We start from the raw sequence: 18,705 nt of genomic DNA on the forward strand, positions 1-18,705 counted from the left end.
ATTGAAACTCTTAAGAGCAAAAGCTGGTTCTTTGAAAAAATTAACAAAATTGATAAACCATTGCCAAACTGACAAAAGAAAAACATGAGAGGAAGCAAATTGTTTCTGTTATCTAGTGCTATAACAGAGATCGACAAGTGGATGGCTTTAACAAAGTAAAGAATATTTTCTCACAATAAAGTAGGCTAGAAGTCCAAATTCAGGGAGTCCACTCTAGGGGAAGGCTTTCTCTCTTTGTCGGCTCTGGAGGAAGGTCTTTCTCTTCAATATTCCCTGGGACTAGGAACTTCTTTGTGCAGGAACCCTGGGTCTAAAGGAATCACTCTGCTCCCGGTCTTCTTTCTTGATAGTATGAGGTCCCCAACTCTCTGCTTGCTTCCCTTTCCTTTTATCTCCTGATAAAAGGTGGTACAGGCCACACCCCAGGAAAACTTCCTTGACCTTGGAACAGGGAGGTGACCTTAGTAAGGGTGGTGTTACTATCCCACCCTAATCCTCTTAACATAAAATTAAAATCACAAAATGAAGGACAACCACACAATACTGAGAATCACGGCTTAACCAACTTGATACACACATTTTTGGGGGGACATAATACATGACATTCCACCCTTTTGCCCTCCAAAAAATCACATCTTAGCAATAAGCAAAACATATTCATCCTATCATATCACAGCAAAACCCTTAACTCCAAGTCCCAAATTCAAAAATTCTTCTTCATCTGTGAAATCTAGAATACAAGTTATCTGCTTCCAAAAGTACAATGGCAGAACGGGCACAAGGCAGACATGTCCATTACAAATGAGAGAAACTGGAGAGAAAGAAGGCATAAAAGACAACAGGCAAGTCAGCAGAACACATTACGTTATCCCTCAAAGTTCTAAAAAAATAATCCTCTGTTCTCTGAGACAATTTACACAATGGCGCTGCCCTCCAGACTCTAGGTATTGTTCACACTCTCCACGTTCTGAGTGGAGGCCCTAGGGCCCTGGACTTCAGCTCCGCCTTCCAGGCCCATTGGGACAGCAACTCTGCGGAAATAGAGGGTGGAGAGAAGGAGTGTGCTGTCTCATTAGGGTGAGAGCAACTAGGAGTATGTAGAAAAGGTGTATATAAATTTCTGTATGAAAGACTGACTTGATTTGTAAACTTTCACTTAAAACACAAGAAAATTTTTATAAAAATTCAGTCAGCTTCTCATACAAAATCTTATACACACAGTTATGTGACCCTAGGTGTTCTCCCTACAATGTTAGAGCACACTCCTTTGCTCTGTCCATTTGTATTTCCCGTGTCCATTCAACCAGCTCCCGTACCCCTCTGCCTTCTCACCTCACCTCCTGACCAGAGCTGCCCACATAATCTCATGTGTCTACTTGAGCTAAGAAGCACACCCCTCGCCAGTGTCATTTTATGTCTTATAGTCCAGTCTAATCTTTGTCTGAAGATTTGGCTTCATGAATGGTTTCAGTTTTGGGTTCACAGAGAGTCTGGGAACCATGATCTCTGGGGGTCCTCCAGTCTCAGTCAGACCATAAAGTCTGGTCTTTCTACTAGAATTTGAGGTCTACATCCCACTTTTCTCCTGCTCCATCAGGGATTCTCTGTTCTGCTACCTGTCAGGGCAGACATTCGTGGTAGCCGGGCACCATTTGGTTCTTCCAGTCTCAGGCTGAAGGAGTCTCTGGCTTAAGTGGCCCTTTCTGTCTCTTGGGCTCATATTTTCCTTGTGTCTTTGGTATTCTTCATTCTCCTTTGCTCCAGGTGGGTTGAGATCAGTTGATGTATTTTAGATGTTCTCTTGCTATCTTTTAAGACCCCAGATGCCACTCACCAAAGTTGGATGCAGAATTTTTCTTAATACACTCTGTTATAACAATAGACCCAGATTTCCCCTGAAACCATGGTCCCCAGACCCCCGCCCCTGCTACTCTGTCCCTAGAAGTGTTTGGTTGTATTCAGGAAGCTCCTTAGCTTTTGGATTAGTCCAGTTATACTGACTTCTCCTGTATTGTGTGTTGTCATTCCCTTCACCTACAATAATTCTTGTCTACTATCTAATTTTTTTTTTTAGTGAATACTCCTCTCCCTCCCTCCTTCCCCACCCTCCTAACCATCAAAAAAGGTTTTCTTCTGTGTTTAAACCTTTTCTTGAGTTCTTATGATACTGGTCTCATGCAATATTTGTCCTTTTGCAACTGACTCATTTCACACAGCAAAATGCCTTCCAGATTCCTCCATGTTATGATGTTTCATGGATTCATCGTTGTTCTTTATCATTGCATAGTGTTCCACTGTGTGAATATACCATAATTTGTTTATCCATTCATTCATTGATGGGCACCTTGGTTGTTTCTTTCTTTGTGCTATTGTAAACACTGCTGCAGTGAACATGGGTGTGCATATATCTATTCGTGTGAGGGCTCTTGTTTCTCTAGGATATATTCCAAGGAGTGGGATTGCTGGATCCTATGGTAGTTCTATTTCTAGCTCTTTAAGGAAGTGTCAAATCAATTTCCAAAGTGGTTATACCATTTTACATCCCCACCAGCAGCGTATAAGTGTTCCAGTCTCTCCACAACCTCTCCAACCTTTGTTATTATTAGTAGTATTTTGATTAATGCCAGCCTTATTGGGGTGAGATGGTATCTCATTGTAGTTTTTTGGTTTGCATTTCTCTAATGGCTAATGATCGTGAGCATTTCCTCACGTATCTGTTAGCTGCCTGAATGCTTTCTTTGGTAAGTGCATGTTCATATCCTTTGCCCATTTTTTAATTGGGTTGTTTGTCTTTTTGTTTTTGAGGTTTTGCAGTGTCTTGTAGATTTTAGAGATTAGATGATCAGATTTGTTGTAGCCAATTTTTTTTTTCCCAGTCTGTAGGTTTTTTTTTTTTTAACTCTTTTGGTGAAGTCTTTGGAGGAGCATGTTTGAATTTTAGGAGCTCCCAGTTCTCTAGTTTTTTTCTGCATTGTTAGTAATGTTTTGTATACTGTTTATGCCATGTATTAGGGCTCCTAGTGTTGTCCGTATTTTTTCTTCCATGATCCTTATCATTTAGGTTTTATATTTAGATCTTTAATCCGTTTTGAGTTAATTTTTGTGCACGTGTGAGGTATGGGTCTTATTTCCTTTTTTTGCAGATGGATATCCAGTTATGGCAGTACGATTTGTTAGAGACTGTCTTTTGCCCATTTAAAGGACTTTGGGACTTTGTCAAACATCAGCTGCTCATAGGTGGGTGAACTTATGTCTGGATTCTCAATTCTGTTCCATCGGTCTATGTATCTGTTGTTGTACTAGTACCAGGCTGTTTTGACTACTGTTACAGTATAATAAGTTCTAAAATCAGGTAGTATAAGGCCTCTCAGTTTGGTCTTCTTTTCCAGTAACACTTTACTTATCTGGGGCCTATTCCCTTTCTATATGAACTTGGTGATTTGTTTTTCCATTAAAAAATGCCATTGGAATTTTGATCGGGATTGCATTGTATCTACAGATCACCTTGGGTAGAATAGACGTTTTCACAATATTGAATCTTCCTATCCATGAGCAAGGTATGTTTTTCCACTTATGTAGGTCTCTTGATTTCTTGTAGTAGTGTCTTGTAGTTTTCTTTGTATAGGTATTTTACTTCTCTGGTTAGATTTATTCCTAAGTATTTTGTGATTTCCTCTTCAACATTCTTTTTGTTGGTGTAGAGGAATCCAACTGACTTTTGTTGGTTCATCTTGTATCCTGATACGCTGCTGAACTCTTCTATTAGTTTCAGTAGTTTTCTTGAGGATTCTTTAGGGTTTTCTGTGTGTAAGATCATGTCATCTGCAAATAGAGACACTTTGACTTCTTCCTTGCCAATCTGGATGCCCTTTATTTCTTTATCTAGCCTAATTGCTCTGGTTAGGACCTCAAGCACAATGTTTAATAAGAGTGGTGATAAAGGGCATCCTTGTCTGGTTCCTGTTTTTCAGGGGAATGCTTTTATACTCTCTCAGTTTATAATGATGTTGGCTGTTGGCTTTGAATAAATGCCCTTTTCTTATGTTGAGGAATTTACCTTCTATTCCTATTTTGCTGAGAATTTTTATCATGAATGGGTGCTGGACTTTGTGAAATGCCTTTTCTGCATTGGTTGCCGAGATCATGTGGTTCTTGCCTTTTGTTTTATTTATGTGATATATTACATTGATTGTTTTTCTAATCTTAAAACATCCCTGCATACCTGGTATGAATCCCACTTGTTTTGGTGAATTATTTTTTTGACACCATTTCTGAAATTTGTTGTTTATCTTTTCTATTTGCTGTTTTTGTACGTTTTCTAATTGTTTATTTGACAATTTGTTCTTGTATTATTTTCATGAGTTCTTCTATTGCTTTGTCTTGTTTTCTTGATTTTAGGTATGACTTCGTTGGTTGTTTCTGTGTTTTCCATGAATTTGTCTATTTTTTCTTAGTTTTTTTTCTGTATTTTCCTTAATCTCATTCTTAATTTCTTAATGTTATTCTTTTGAATTCCATATTAGGTAGCTCCAATGCCTTTTCTTTTACCAGAGGGTCATCTGATTTTTTATTTTGGTCACTTGTTGGAGCCACCCTGTCGTGCTTTTTTAAATATGTTTTGATATTGGCTGCTCTTTCTCAGACATTCAGGTATCATTTTCTTTCATTTATTGATTTTATGTTTGTTTCTTCCTCCGTTTTCTGTTTTGTTTTGATATGTCTGGGCCGTGGTTGGGGATGCTTACTTGTCTGAGGGCATGATAGTTCTCTCCACTTTGTTGGGTGGGCAGGCCAGCATAAAGCAGTGCAGGCCTGCCTTGTTGTACAGTGTGGCTGAGGGCACACTGGGAGTGAGCTGTCTGCCTTGTGTTGTTGGTCCAGTGTTGTAGGAGCATTCATAGCCCCTTGCAAGATAGGCAGGTCTGTCAGATGCCAAGTGGTATGGGCTCACTTCCCACCATTCAGCACCTGGTCTAATGGTGGGAGGGGAGAGGAAGTTCATGCCTGATGTGATGGCACATCAAGGGTCGGCTGGTAGGGGGGAGTGGAATGCAGGGCTAATTGGGTCGAGAAAGAAAAAAAATATGAGTAGCCATCATGCGGGGGGGATGGACCTGTGTGCTGGTAGGAATCCGGGTAACGTGGCATATTGTGCTAGGTGGGAGGTAGAAAGTGGTATGCCAGTGGCTCTCTACCCACAGCAGTGTGCCATGTCCCAGAGGGAAGGGGTAGATGTGGCGTACAGGATTAGAAGGGATAAGGAAAAGTAAGAAAGGGTGAAAATGAAAGAAAAAAGAAGAGAAGAATAAATAAGGCATGGCAGGAGCTGACAGATGTGGGTGGGGGGGACCTGGGCTGGCAATGGGTCAGCAGCTGTTTAGCCAAGTTGGCACAGCGTGGTACAGCAGGAAGGGGTAGACGTGGCATATGGGGTTAGGTGAGAGAGAAAAAGAAAAGGAGAGGAAAAAAATGGTTTGGCTGGAGCCAGTGAATCAGAGTGGCAGGCCCAGGGTGGTGATTGGGCAATGACTCTCTACCTGTGGCAGTGCAGCATGGCCTAGTAGGAAGGGGTAGAGGTGGTGTATGGAGTTAGGTGGGAGGGAGGAAGAAAATGAAGAAAGGGGAAAATGGTGCAGTAGGAGTCAGCAGGCAGGAACGGGGGGGCCCAGGGTGGCAGCGGGGCAATGGCTCTCTACCCGCAGTGGTACTGTGTGGCTCAGCGGGAAGGGATAGTGGTGGAGTATACGGCCAGGTGGGAGGGAGCAAAAAAAGGAGGAAAAGGAAAAAAAAATGGTGAGGAAGGAGCCAGTGGGTGGGGGAGGAGCCAATGGCTCTCTACCAGCGACAATGCAGCATGGCCCGGTGGGAAGGCGTAGTGGTAGTATACAGGGCTAGTTGCAGGGGGGAAAGGAAAGGATGAAAGGGAAAAAATGTGGCCCAGCAGGAGCTGGTGGGTGGGGGTGTGGCAGACTCAGCCTGCAGGCAGACTGGTAACTCTAACCAGGTGGTGCAGTCGTGGCCCCTCAGGAAGGGGTGGGTCTGAGGGTGGCATACAGGGCAGAAGGATGAGGGGTGGGAAAGCTTGTTTCTCTGGTTACTGGCTGCTCTGTCTCCTGTGGGGAGCTCCATGAAGTTGCCTTCCCGTACTCCCTGTCAGGGGTCATTGTTGGCTCTGCTACAACACGGTAATGCTGTGTCATGTTAGTTGACAAGGGACCTCTACTCCTTATATCTCCTCATTCTCTGTTTTCCTTCAGTCTCTTCATCCATTCGGTGTTTGATCTAGTTCTTTTTCCCTTCATTTAATGCTTAGGGTTCCAGGACTGACATTTGTATCTGGTTTACTTATTTTTTGGGGTCTTTGCTGCAGAGGGATGGCATGATGCATCTGCCTAGGGTGCCATGTTGGCTCTGCCCTGACAGCTCATATTCCCTATGGCAAAGCGTACTAACACCACAGTCTCTGTGATCACAATCACATCTGCCATTTCTAACACATTTTGTTATCTTTAAGGGAGAATGCTGTGCTAACTTTGTGATATCATAATTATTTCTATGGCAATGTATTTCCTATCAACACCAAATTCCTTGATTATAGCTGCCCTATCTGGATTAAAAAAAAAACTAGCCACAGAAGGGGGGGAGGGAATAGCAAATGGAAGTCATTAAACTCTGCACTCAAGTGACTGAAATTTATTTGGATGATATGCAAAAAAGGCATCCTTTAGTCATTTTAACCCATTGCCATTGAGTCAATTCTTAATCATAGCAGCCCTATAGGACAAAGTAGAACTTTCCCATAGGATTTCCAACATCAGCTGGAAGATTCAAACAGCCAACTTTTTGGTTAGCAGCACGGCTCTTAACCACTGTGCTACCAGGGCTTCTTAGCCATTTTAAAAAACTCCAATGCCATCAAGTCAATTCCTACTCCTAGCTACCCTCGTCATTTTAGACCTCTTTAATTAGGGAAGGAGACATGATGAAAATGAGGTCTTGTGAAAAGCAGAGTACAAAGACTAGTAGCAAGCAGATATCCAGGACTTCAATAAAACAGACATAAAATGATTAAGGTCAGGACTGGAGTGGTGGCAGTATAAGGGAAGAGGTGTGGTGTTGACTCTGAAAAAGATTACAGAAAAAAAGGAGGACCTGATAATATATGTAGAGCGTAGATGAGCACTGAGTTAAAAGTATTTTAGAGATACTCCAGAAAGACTGGGGCAAAATTAAATCCATGACTGGTAGAAGCGAAGCCAATAAGTAAGGCTGTAATTATAGATATGTTTCTACTATGTACATCAGGTTTTACATCTCCCTATAAAGATTATATCCTAGACAACCCTATGGGGCAGTTCTACTCTGTCACATGAGGTCACTATAAGTCAAAATTGACTTGACAGCACCCACAACAACATTATATTGCTGAAGATCTTGGAGAATTTTAAAATGTATCTTTTCTGCTTTTATTGGAACTTAGTGTGACTTTGTTTATTGTATGTAATGCAACTGCCCTTAAATTCGTGACTGGAAAAATCTTTGGGCATCTATACCTTTAAAATGGGAAAATATATCACTTTACCTCAAAATTGTAAAGAAAGATATAGTCAGATGTATCAAAAGCTGCATAGTCTATCCTTAATCTGTGAAATTATTCAGTTGCCTAAGGAAAGTGTGCAAAATATTAGGTACAAGTGGCAGAAACACCATCTTGCCTGCAAATAATGTCTCCTGTAGTGCTAAAGGAAACAAGCTAGAATCAGAACTAACTGATTTCTGGAGACATGAACTGAACCTGGGCCCTCTCAATAACCCTATCTTTTGAACCTCTTCAATACACAGAGTAGTATCAAAGTACTCTGTGTGAACTACTCTGTGTTATCTCAGCTATGCATTTACTGTTTGCATGGGGTAAAAAAAAAAAGAGAGACCTAAACATTAACATTCTAACAATCTAGTCCAATTGGACCTCATTTCTTCAATGGCACATTAACTTTCTGTCTTTTTGAAGATTTATGCTGTGACCACTAATAAGTTTAAATGCATTGGCATTAAGAGAAATTGCACTAGTGCAAAAATTATTTAATTTCAACCAATACTTAGTAAAAAGTTAGAATTATAGGACTTGGAAATAATGTACATAAATACTGTGTTTCTAAATTAACCACTGTGTCTGGTGAAAAGACTACAGAGTAATGCCCTGGCCAGCTTTCAGTGCAGGTAGCAATCTGATATAGGTTTAAATAGTAACTGGAAAGGAAGGCAGAGCACCTGGGCTGGAGTCCCAGCTGACCTTGAGCAAGTCAAGAATCATTCTGAGCTTCAGCTTCCTTTTCTATAAAATGGAGCTAAACTCACTGCACCTGGACACCTCACATGATTAATGTGAGGTCCAAATGAGTTCACGGTTGTAGAAGTAGTTTTTGAACCTTACAAAGCACAAATACAGATTGTGGTGAGACTGGTAATGAAATTTGGTTGTCCTGACATTATATGGAAATAGCATCTTTAATCTTGTTTATGTTGCCCTATTACAGTTTTGAGTTAATTGTTGGATTATCATACTTTCTCCAATAAATACCAATGGGCTAGGAGATAATATTTTATGTACAATGAATACACACTTAATATCTTTATGCTTATCAGATTCAGGATGGAGATAATCCATTGCTCTCAGCTGTTAAAGATTTTATGAACTACTATTAAAATGTATATTGAGTTGCTCTATCTCATTCAAAAAGATGTAGTCAATACCCAAAGAAAAATGATCTCTGTGATTTAGTGTGTATACATAGTGAAAGCCAGACTTCTGGTTTCAATTCTGACATGTAAAGACATGGTAAGTTGTCACTCCCACCCTCGTAACAAGAAAAATCTGGATAAATTGAAAACCAGTGGCTCTTCTTGGACCAATTCAAAAATTGAGATTGCAGAACAAACTGATACCCTGAAATGTGGAGAATCAGGCTCACAGAAAGAGCTATAGTACCTGAGATTTTCTTACCTGGAGCAGAAGTCACTGGATACCATAAAAAAAAAACAAAAACAAAACCCATTGCCGTTGAATTTACTCTGAGTTTTTTTTTTAGGTAGCAACCCTATAGGACAGAGAACTGCCCCATAGGGTTTCCAAAGAGCAGCTGTGGATTTGAACAGCCGACTTTTTTGGTTAGCAGCTGTAGCTCTTAACCATTGTGCCACTAGGGCTCCATGTTGGCATAAACACATAGTAATTTTGACAAATAGCCAGAGGCTGAGTGCAGACTACGTTGAGAATGAGAAACTCCTGGGGGGCCTAAGTCAATGGGGGCCCCCAACAATTTCATAAGTAATTCTTCCAGGAACTCCAACAGATTCTAACAGGGAGAATTCAAGAAAAATCTACATGTGGCCCTGGAAGGAGAATTAACTCTGCTAGACCCTTCCCTCTAACACAGGCCTTATCTCCAGTGAGAAGCACATTACTAGGGAGAAATTCTGAAACCTTATAAACCAGCTGGAAGAAGGGAATTCTTTCCCACTCCAGCTGTCTCCATTCTTCCTTACCAAAACAAAAACCAAACTCAATGCTGTCTAGTCGATTCCGACTCATAGTGACCCTATAGGACAGAGTAGAACTGCCCCATAGAGTTTCCAAGGAGCGTGTGGCGAGTTCAAACTGCTGACCCTTTGGTTAGCAGCTGAAGCACTTAACCACTACACCACCAGGTTTCCTCCTTTTTTCCTTAAAGAACAAAATAATAAAAGTTAGAGTAAACATGGCAACAAATTTCAAGGAAATAACCTAAGAATGCTGTAGCTAGAGAAAATACTAGAGGGCAAGGAGAAAAAAGTTCTGCCTATGGAGGAGGGAGAGACACACTTCTGACAGTCACGCTACAAATACACAGGTACACTAAAAGAACTTAATTAGAATATTGAAGAAAGTTCTCCTCCCCCACTACATACCACTACACTAACAAGCCTCCAGTAATAACCCAGTACAGCAGTGAATTACAGCTGAAAGAAATGCAAGAAATAGGCTGTCTCTGAGGGGTAGTACAAAGGGAAACCACAACCCCAAGAAAGGAAGTATAAGCAAGCCCTATAGAATAAATTGAAGACTCTGATGCATATACTTAGGTTTTAGAATAAATTGAAGACTCTGATGCATATACTTTAGGTTTATACTTTAATGTTTTAGAACAAACATTAAACACAGCCTAATTCCTAGCTAGATTAATATGAAAAGGCAACTAAACACAAAAAGTAACAAAAGTGTAGGAATTGTGGGGCAAAGAACATACAAAACAAACAACAACAAAAAAAAAACAATTACCAAAAGGAATGAGGTAGTTCCTTCATTTTCAGTAATTACCTTAAATGTAAATGCTTGAAATTCTCCATTCAAAAGGCAGAGAGTGGCAGAATGGATAACAAAACATGGTCCATCCTTATGCTGTCCACAAGACACATCTTAGACCCAAGGACACAAGCAGACTGAAAGAGAATGGATGAAAAAGAATATTCTATGAAACTAGTAGCCAAAAGAGAATAGGGGTGGCCATATTGATATCAGACAAAATAGATTTTAAATTAAAATTTGTTATAAGAGATGAGGAAAGACATTACATAATAATAAAACGCTGAAATGATCAAGAAGCCATAACAATTATAAATATATATACATTTTACATCAGTGTCTTACTTATCTAGCACTGTTATAACAGAAATAAGTGGATGGCTTTAACAAAGAGACATTTATTCTTTCACAGTTTAGGAGGCTAGAAGTCCAAATTCAGGGCGTCAGCTCTAGGGGAAGGCTTTCTCTCTCTGTCAGCTCTGGGGGAAGTCCTTCTCGTCAATATTCCCCTGGTCTAGGAGCTTCTCAGCACATGACCCTGGGTACAAAGTCATGCTCTGCTCTCAGTTCTTCTTTTGTGGTGGTAGGAGGTCCTTCTCTCTTCTCTGCTTGATTTTTTTTTTATCTCAGAACAATGCAAAGAATTGGTAATTTTCAGACTACGGTGCTAAATATGTTTAAAGCAGCAAAAAAAAATACAGAAAACAAACTAGCAGAGTTCAAGAAGCAAGTGGATGGACAAAATGAGAGATTCAACAAGGAATTTGAAATCATAAAAAAAAAAGAACTGGAGGCAGAGCCAACATGGCCCTATAGACAAAAACACCACACCATCCCTCCACAGCAAAGGCCTGAAAAAGTAAGTAAAACAGAGACAAACATCAATTTTGGTACCCTAAGCGTCAAATGAAGAGATAAAGAACTCAACCAAGCGCCAAATGGAATAAGAAACTGAGAGCGAACAGCCAGCGAGAGAGATATATGAGTGGAGGTCCCCTATCAACTAATGCAGCACGGATTCACCATCTTTGACTCCTGTCGTAGATTGGCAGTCAGGAAGTATGGGAAAGCAGCTTCATGGAGCTCCCAGCAAGAGATAGGCCACCTGGTAAGCAGCAATATACACTTTCCCACCCCCATCCTTCTTCCCCTTCCCCAGTACTGGAGCAATTGGACATCCATAAACAAAATATAGTAATCTAGATACAGACCTTAAAAGTTTCAAAAAATTAACTCAAATGGATCATAGGCCTAAATTTAAAATGCAAACCTTAAAAACTTTCAGGAGAAAACACTGCAGAAAATCAAGGTGACCATAACTTTGGTGATGAATTTTCAGATACACTAAAAGCACAATCCACAAAAGATCTCTTAAAATTCTACAATAAAATACTACCTAACTAACTTAAGAGGCAATCATTACACTGATACCAAAGACACCGGAAGAAAATAAAATTACAGACCAATATACCTAATAGTTAAATATATAATAATAATTATAGATGCAAAAATACTAAACAAAATGCTAGCAAACCAATTAAAAAACACATTAAAAAGATTATACACCATGATCAAGTGATATTTATACCAGGAATGCAAGGGTGATTCAATATTAGAAATCAATCAATGTAATAAACCACATTAATAAAACAAAGGATACCAACGTGATTGTCATTGATTGCATTGTATCCCCCTAAAATATGCTTCAACTTGTCTAGGCCATGATTCCCAGTATTGTGTGATTGTCCACTATTTTGTCATCTGATGTGATTTTCATATGTGTTGTAAATTCTACCTCTATGATGTTAATGAGGCAGGATTACAGGTAGTTAGGTTAATAAGGCAGAACTCAATCTACAAGATTAGGTTGTGTTTTAAGTCAATCTCTTCTGAGATATAAAAGAAAGAAGTGAGCAGAGACAGGGTGGCCTCACTACCACTAAGCAAAAAGAGCCAAGAGCACGCCTCCTTTGGACCCAGAGTACCTGTACTGAAAAGCTCCTAGACCAGGGGAAGATTGATGACAAGGACCTTCCCTCAGAGCCAACAGAGAGTGAAAGCCTTCCCCTGGAGCTGGCACCCTGAATTTGGACTTCTAGCCTCCTGGATCGTGAAAGAATGGGTTTCTCTTTGTTAAAGCCATCCATTTGTGGTATATCCGTTATAGCAGCACTAGATGGCAAAGACAATGATCATCTCAATCAATGCAGAAAAGGTATTTGAAAAAACTCAACACCATTTCATCACAGAAACATTCAACAAGAATGGAATCAAAAGGAAATTCCTCAATATAATAAAGGGCATTCATGATAAACCCACAGCTAACATCATACTCAATGGAGAAAGACTGAGACCATTCCTATTAAAATCAGGAACAAGACAGGGATTCCCACTCTCACCACTACTATCCAATATTCTTCTTATGTTCAATATGTTTGCAGCAGCTTTATTAATAATCTGGAAGTACTAGTCAGAGCAGTTAGTCTAGAAAAAAAAAGTATCCAAATGGGGAAGGAGGAAGTAAAACTATATTCACAGATGACACAACTGTATAAATATAAAACCCCAAAGAATCCACAAGAAAACTATTATAACTAATAAATGGTTTCAACAAAGTGGCAGGGTACAAGGTCAACACACAAAAATCAGTTGTGTTTCTATACATCAGCAATGACCAAGCTGAAAAGGAAATTAAGGAAACATTATCATTCACAATAACATCTAAAACAATAAAGTACCATGGAATAAATTTAGCCAGGAATGTGAAAGACCTGTTCACAAAAACTGTAAAATAATGCCAGTAGAATTCAAAGAAGGCTTAAATAAAAGGACATTCTGTGTGGTACGGAAAGCTTAATATAATTAAGATATCAATACTACTCAAAGCAATCGATAAATTTGATGCAATCTCCACCAAAATTCCACCAACTTTCTTGACAGAAATGAAAAAGTGAGGACTTAAATTTATCTGGAAGATCAAGGGACCCCAAATAGCTAAAGAAATCTTGAAGGAAAAGAATAAAGAAAGACTCAGGCTTCCTGATTTCAAACTATACTATAAAGCCATAGTAATGAAAACAGCTCGTATTGGAGTAATAATAGACATTCAGGCCAATGGAAGATAATTGAAATCCCAGAAATAAATGCACACATCTATAGTTAACTGATTTTCAACAAGGGTGCTAAATCTATCCAATGGGAAGGAAGAGTATCTTCAATAAATGGGCTGAGGAAATTGGATTTCCACATGCAGAAGAATGAATGAGGATCCAGCTCTTACACCACACACAAAATTCAAAATGGGTCAAGGACACAAATGTGAAAACCAAAACCATAAAATTCTTAGACAAAAGTGTAGAGATGAAGATGTGAGACCTAGGTTTCTGTGATGGGCTAATCAGATGCGATGACAAAAGCAGGAGCAACAGAAAACAAAATAGACAAATGAGACCTCATAAAAATTAAATATTTCTCTGCATCAAAGGTCTTTATCAAAAAAGTAAAAAGACAGCCTATAGGGAGGGAGAAAATTTTGGAAATCCATATAAGGGTCTAATATCCAAAATTTATAAAATACTTCTACAGCTTAAAAAGAAAAAAAAAACAATACAAACATAAAATGGGAAAAGAACTTGAACACACATTTCACTGAAGAGGATAAAACAAACACACATGAAAAGATGCTCCAAGTCATTAGCCATTTAAAAAAAAAAAAGCCCTTTGCAGTCAAGTTGATTCCAATTCATAGCGACCCCATAGAATTTCCAAGGAGCTTCTGGTGGATTCGAACTGCTGAACTTTGGTTAGCAGCCGTAGCTCTTAACCACTACGGCACCAGGGTTTCCCATTAGCCATTAAAAAACAAAAAATGTTGTCGAGTCGATTCCACCTCATAGTGACAGTATAAGGAGATGTAAACCAAAACCACAATGAAATACCATTTCACCCCCTCTAGAATGGCAAGGATCAAAAAAACAGAAAACATTAGTTGTTCATGAGGTGGAGAAAAAAAACTGTCATCCATTGCTGTCGGAATTGTAATTTGGTACAGCCACTGTGGGAAACGGTTTGGTGGTTCCTCAAAAAGTTGAACATAGAAGTACCACATGACTCAGCAATCCAACTCTTAAGTATATACCTAAAATATCTGAAAGCAGCGATGTGAACATACACGTACACCAATGTTCATTAGAGCATTATTCGCAATAGCCAAAACGTGAAAACAATTGAAATATCCATCAATTGATGAACAGACAAGCAAAATGTGGTATATACAAACAATGAAATATTGCTCAGCCTAAACAGGAAATAAAGTCCTGATGCATGCCACAACATGGATGAATCTAGAGGACATTTTGCTTAGTGAAATAAGTCATACACAAAAGGACAAGTACTGTATGAAAACATTTACATGAATTAAGCAAATATATAAACCCACTGCCATCGAGTCGATTCCAACTCATGGCGACCCTACAGAACGGAACTGCCCCATAGAGTTTCCAAGGGGGGCCTGGAAGATTTGAACTGCCAACCTCTTGGTTAGCAGCAGCAACACTTAACCACTACACCACCAGGGTTTCCAAGCAAATATATAAAAAAAAATATAGAAACCAAAAAAAAGTGTACCCGTTGCAGTCGAGTCGATTCTGACTCATAGCGACCCTACAGGACAGAGTAGAACTGCCTGATACGGTTTCCAAGGAGCGCCTGGTGGATTCGACCTGCCGACCTTTTGGTCAACAGCCATAGCTCTTAACCACTATGCCACCAGGGTTTCCACTGTGCCACCAGGGCTAAAAAAAAAAGAAGGAAAGAAAGAAAATTAGTGGTTATCAAAGATGGGAGGGAGGGGAAAGAGGGTTTTTGCTTAGAGTCCATTGAATGTATGTTAATGGTGGTGGGATAATTGGAAAAATATAGCAAGAATGGTTGCGTAATTTGAAGAATATAATCACTGTCACTGAATTGTACATACAAAAATTGGTGAATTGCTGTATGTTTTGTTGGGTGTACATCACTAAAATTAAAGCTCTAAAATAAGAGGCAGAGCTAACATGGTGCTACAGCCAGAAGCACCATGCTGTCCCTTTATAGCAAAGACCCAAAAAACTAAGAAAAACAGGTACAAATGTCAATCCTGGAACCCCAAGAGTCAAATGAAGGGAAAATAACTCAACCAGGTACCGAATGGAATAAGAAACTGACAAAGAATGGAGAGAGCTAAGGAGTGGAGGTCCCCCACCAGCTAACATGACATGGGCTTATCATCTTGGACCTCAGCCACCAAGAACAGCTGACAGGGAGTACGGCAAGGCAACTTGACAGACCTCCCAACAGGAGACAGAGCACCTGGTAACCAGGGATACACACTTTCCCACCCTCCCTTCTTCCCTCCACTGCTTTCCAATGGGCCATGGTTTATCAGCCAGAGAGGCAGCACCTCTTTGCCACTAGGATTTGCCCCATCCCCACCAGCCAGCTCCTTCGGCGCCATTTTTGTTGTTGTTGTTGCTTTGGCTTTTTTGTTTGCTTGTTTCTTCTGTCTCCCTTGCCTCCTTTTTTCCCTTTCTCCTGCCCAGCTAGCACCGTGTGCTGTCTCCCTTCTTGACAGGCTGTGCCACACCAATTGGCTAGAGAGCCACTGGCACATGGCTTCCTTGGTCAGTACCACAGCACTAGCAAGCTCCCTCAGCTCCGTGTTTTTTTTTTTAGTTTCTTATCCCTCTCTCTCCCTTCCTTCCTTTTTTTTTCTCCCGCTCACCTATCCCCATATGCCATCTCTGCTCCTCCAAGACAGGTGTGCCACAACACTCAGAGACCCACCAGCATATGGCCTCCCTGGGTCCACACTGCCTCCACTGGCAAGCTCCTTCAGCACATTTCTTTTTGTTTGTTTTTGTTTTATTGTTGTTGTTTCTGCTCTATTTCTCTCTCCCCTTCCTTCCTCTCCTTTCTCTAACCCACCTAGCCCCGTGCACCCCCCTTCATTGATGTGCTGTGGTGTACAGCATGGCTAGGGAGCCTATGGCACATGGCCTCCCCAGGTTTACGCCACCCCCACCGGCTGGCTCCTTCAGTGCTATATTTTCATTTTTCTCTATCTTTACCTTCACCCTTTTCCTTCTCTCTCCCATCTAAGCCCTGCACTGCCTCTGCCCCTTCTGGACAAGAGTTGCTGCACTGTTCAGTGAGAGAGATGTCAGCTTGCCACCCTCACCTGCCAGCTCCCCCAGTACCATATTTATATTTTGCTGTTGTTTTTGTTTTGTTTTTTCTTGTTTCTCTCTTTCCCTTCTTTTTTTTCCTTTCTCCAGACCACCTAGCCCCATGTGTCACGCACGCACCTTCTTGTCAGGCCGAACTCCACCACTCAGCTAGAGATCCACCAGCACATGACCTTGTGAGGTCTGCCCTGCCCCCACAACTGAATCTTACTGCACCACCATTTTCTTCACCCTTTATTTTTATTATTTTTCCTTCCTTTTTTTCTTTTATTCTACTGTTTCTCTTCTTTCACCACTAACCTCCACACATCACATCCTCTCCCTTCTCTCCTGCCTATCTGCACCTTACACTGAGCACTGCACCCCCAAGCAGCACTGATGCAGACCACCAAACCCCACCCTACAGTGCTCCCTGGCCCCACACTGTTGGTCCCAGTACTTGCTGCAAACTATCCATCCCTGCCCTTCGTCATCCACTGGACCTGTCCTGCTGCACCAAAGCTGAGCAATTGGACCTGGCCACCTGGACAATGTGGTAAGAAGTATTGTGGCACAAACAACCAAAAAAGCAAGCTCAGTTCACCTGCCCAGAGAGAACCAAATAAGACAAAAAATAACAAAACAAAAAAATCTACAATCAATAAACTAAGAAAATAATTACTGAATGTCCCAAAGACAGTAGACAATATCAAAGCATTATTTTAAAAAAAAAAAGTACACGGTGGCAGCAGAAAGCATCCAAAATAAAACATCAGGTGATCTTCCGGAATAAGGAAAGGCACTGGAAATACCTGATAGGGAAATCAAAACTCTAATATTCAGGGCTGTCCAAGATATAAAGGAAAATGCAGACAAAAATAAGGAAAAAATCATGGAAAATACAGACAAAATAATGGAAGAATTCAGGAAAAATAATACAGACCAAAATGTCAAAATAAACAACTAGAAATCACATAAAACAGCAATTAGAAATGCAAAAGATAAACAACAAGATTTCAGAAATGAACAACCACAATAGAAGGTTTTAGGGAGAAAATCTGAAACAATGAAAGACAGGATCACTGAATTTGAAGACAAATCCTTGAATACCACTTTGTTTGAGGAAAAATCAGAGAATATAATGAAGAAAATTGAAGGAACCATGAGAATGATGTGGGATACAATCAAAAGCAAAATTGATATGATCGAAGTTCCAGAACAGGAGGAGAAAATGGAAAAAACAGAGAATCACTGAAGATCTGACAGAAAACTTCCCTAATACCATGAAAGATGAGAAATCAACCATCCAAGAAGTTCACCAAACACCATATAGGATAATCCCGAAAAGAAAAACACCAAGACATATCGTAATGACACTCACTAAAACCAAGACAAAGAAAGAATCCTGAGACCAGGTCAAGAAAAACAAAAAGGCACATACAATGGGGAAACAATAAGATTAAGCTCTGATTACTTGGTAGAAACCATGCAGCAAAAAGGCAAGGGGATGACATATATAAAACTTCAAAAGAAAAAAATTGCCAACCAAGAAAAATATGTCCTGCAAAACTTGCTCAAATATGATGGCAAAATTAGGACATTTCCAGATACGCAGAAATTAAAGGACTATGTAAAAACCAAACAAAACTGACAATAATTATTGAAGCAATTCCTTGGGTTAGAGAACCAACAACACCAGAAAATAACCTGAATCCAGGGCGCAAGACAGCATCAGCCAGACACCAACTCTCAAGTATAAAACAACAGTAAAATATTTACAACAAGGAACCAAAGAGGTCAACCTATAAATGGCAAGAACATCAGAACAATAAAAGAGGGAATAAACAGTGTAGATATAAACCTTTCAAATAGAGAGGAAGTCAAGGCGATCTCAGTAAATGAATTATTTAAGCTTAGGAAGAAAGGGGTCTATTTCAAGTTGACCAAAAAGAAAGTTAACAAACCTACCCATCAAAATAAAGAATAAAAACATAAAATCTCAGTAAACACAAAATCTACAAAAAGAAACAGAAAAAATAAACCCACAAACAAAAGAAACTCAGCACAGGAGAGTAAGAGAAACAAACAAAAGGCAGCACTACAAAAAAAAAGTTCACTACAAAATGACAGCAATAACCTCACATCTATTACTAATCACAC

The 18,705-nt window shown here is 39.9% G+C and overlaps 1 long non-coding RNA gene across 1 annotated transcript in view; it reads right to left on the reverse strand.

Moving 5' to 3' along the window:
• The window catches only part of LOC126069534 (uncharacterized), an 85,528-nt gene that overhangs the window by 17,791 nt on the left and 49,032 nt on the right, over positions 1-18,705 (reverse strand). The window contains exon 2 of the long non-coding RNA XR_007515939.1: positions 10,358-10,479. This is a non-coding gene — a long non-coding RNA (uncharacterized LOC126069534). The remainder of the gene's footprint in view (positions 1-10,357; positions 10,480-18,705) is intronic.

This window comes from Elephas maximus, chromosome X (genome assembly GCF_024166365.1).
Source record: "Elephas maximus indicus isolate mEleMax1 chromosome X, mEleMax1 primary haplotype, whole genome shotgun sequence".
Lineage (NCBI taxonomy): Eukaryota > Metazoa > Chordata > Mammalia > Proboscidea > Elephantidae > Elephas > Elephas maximus.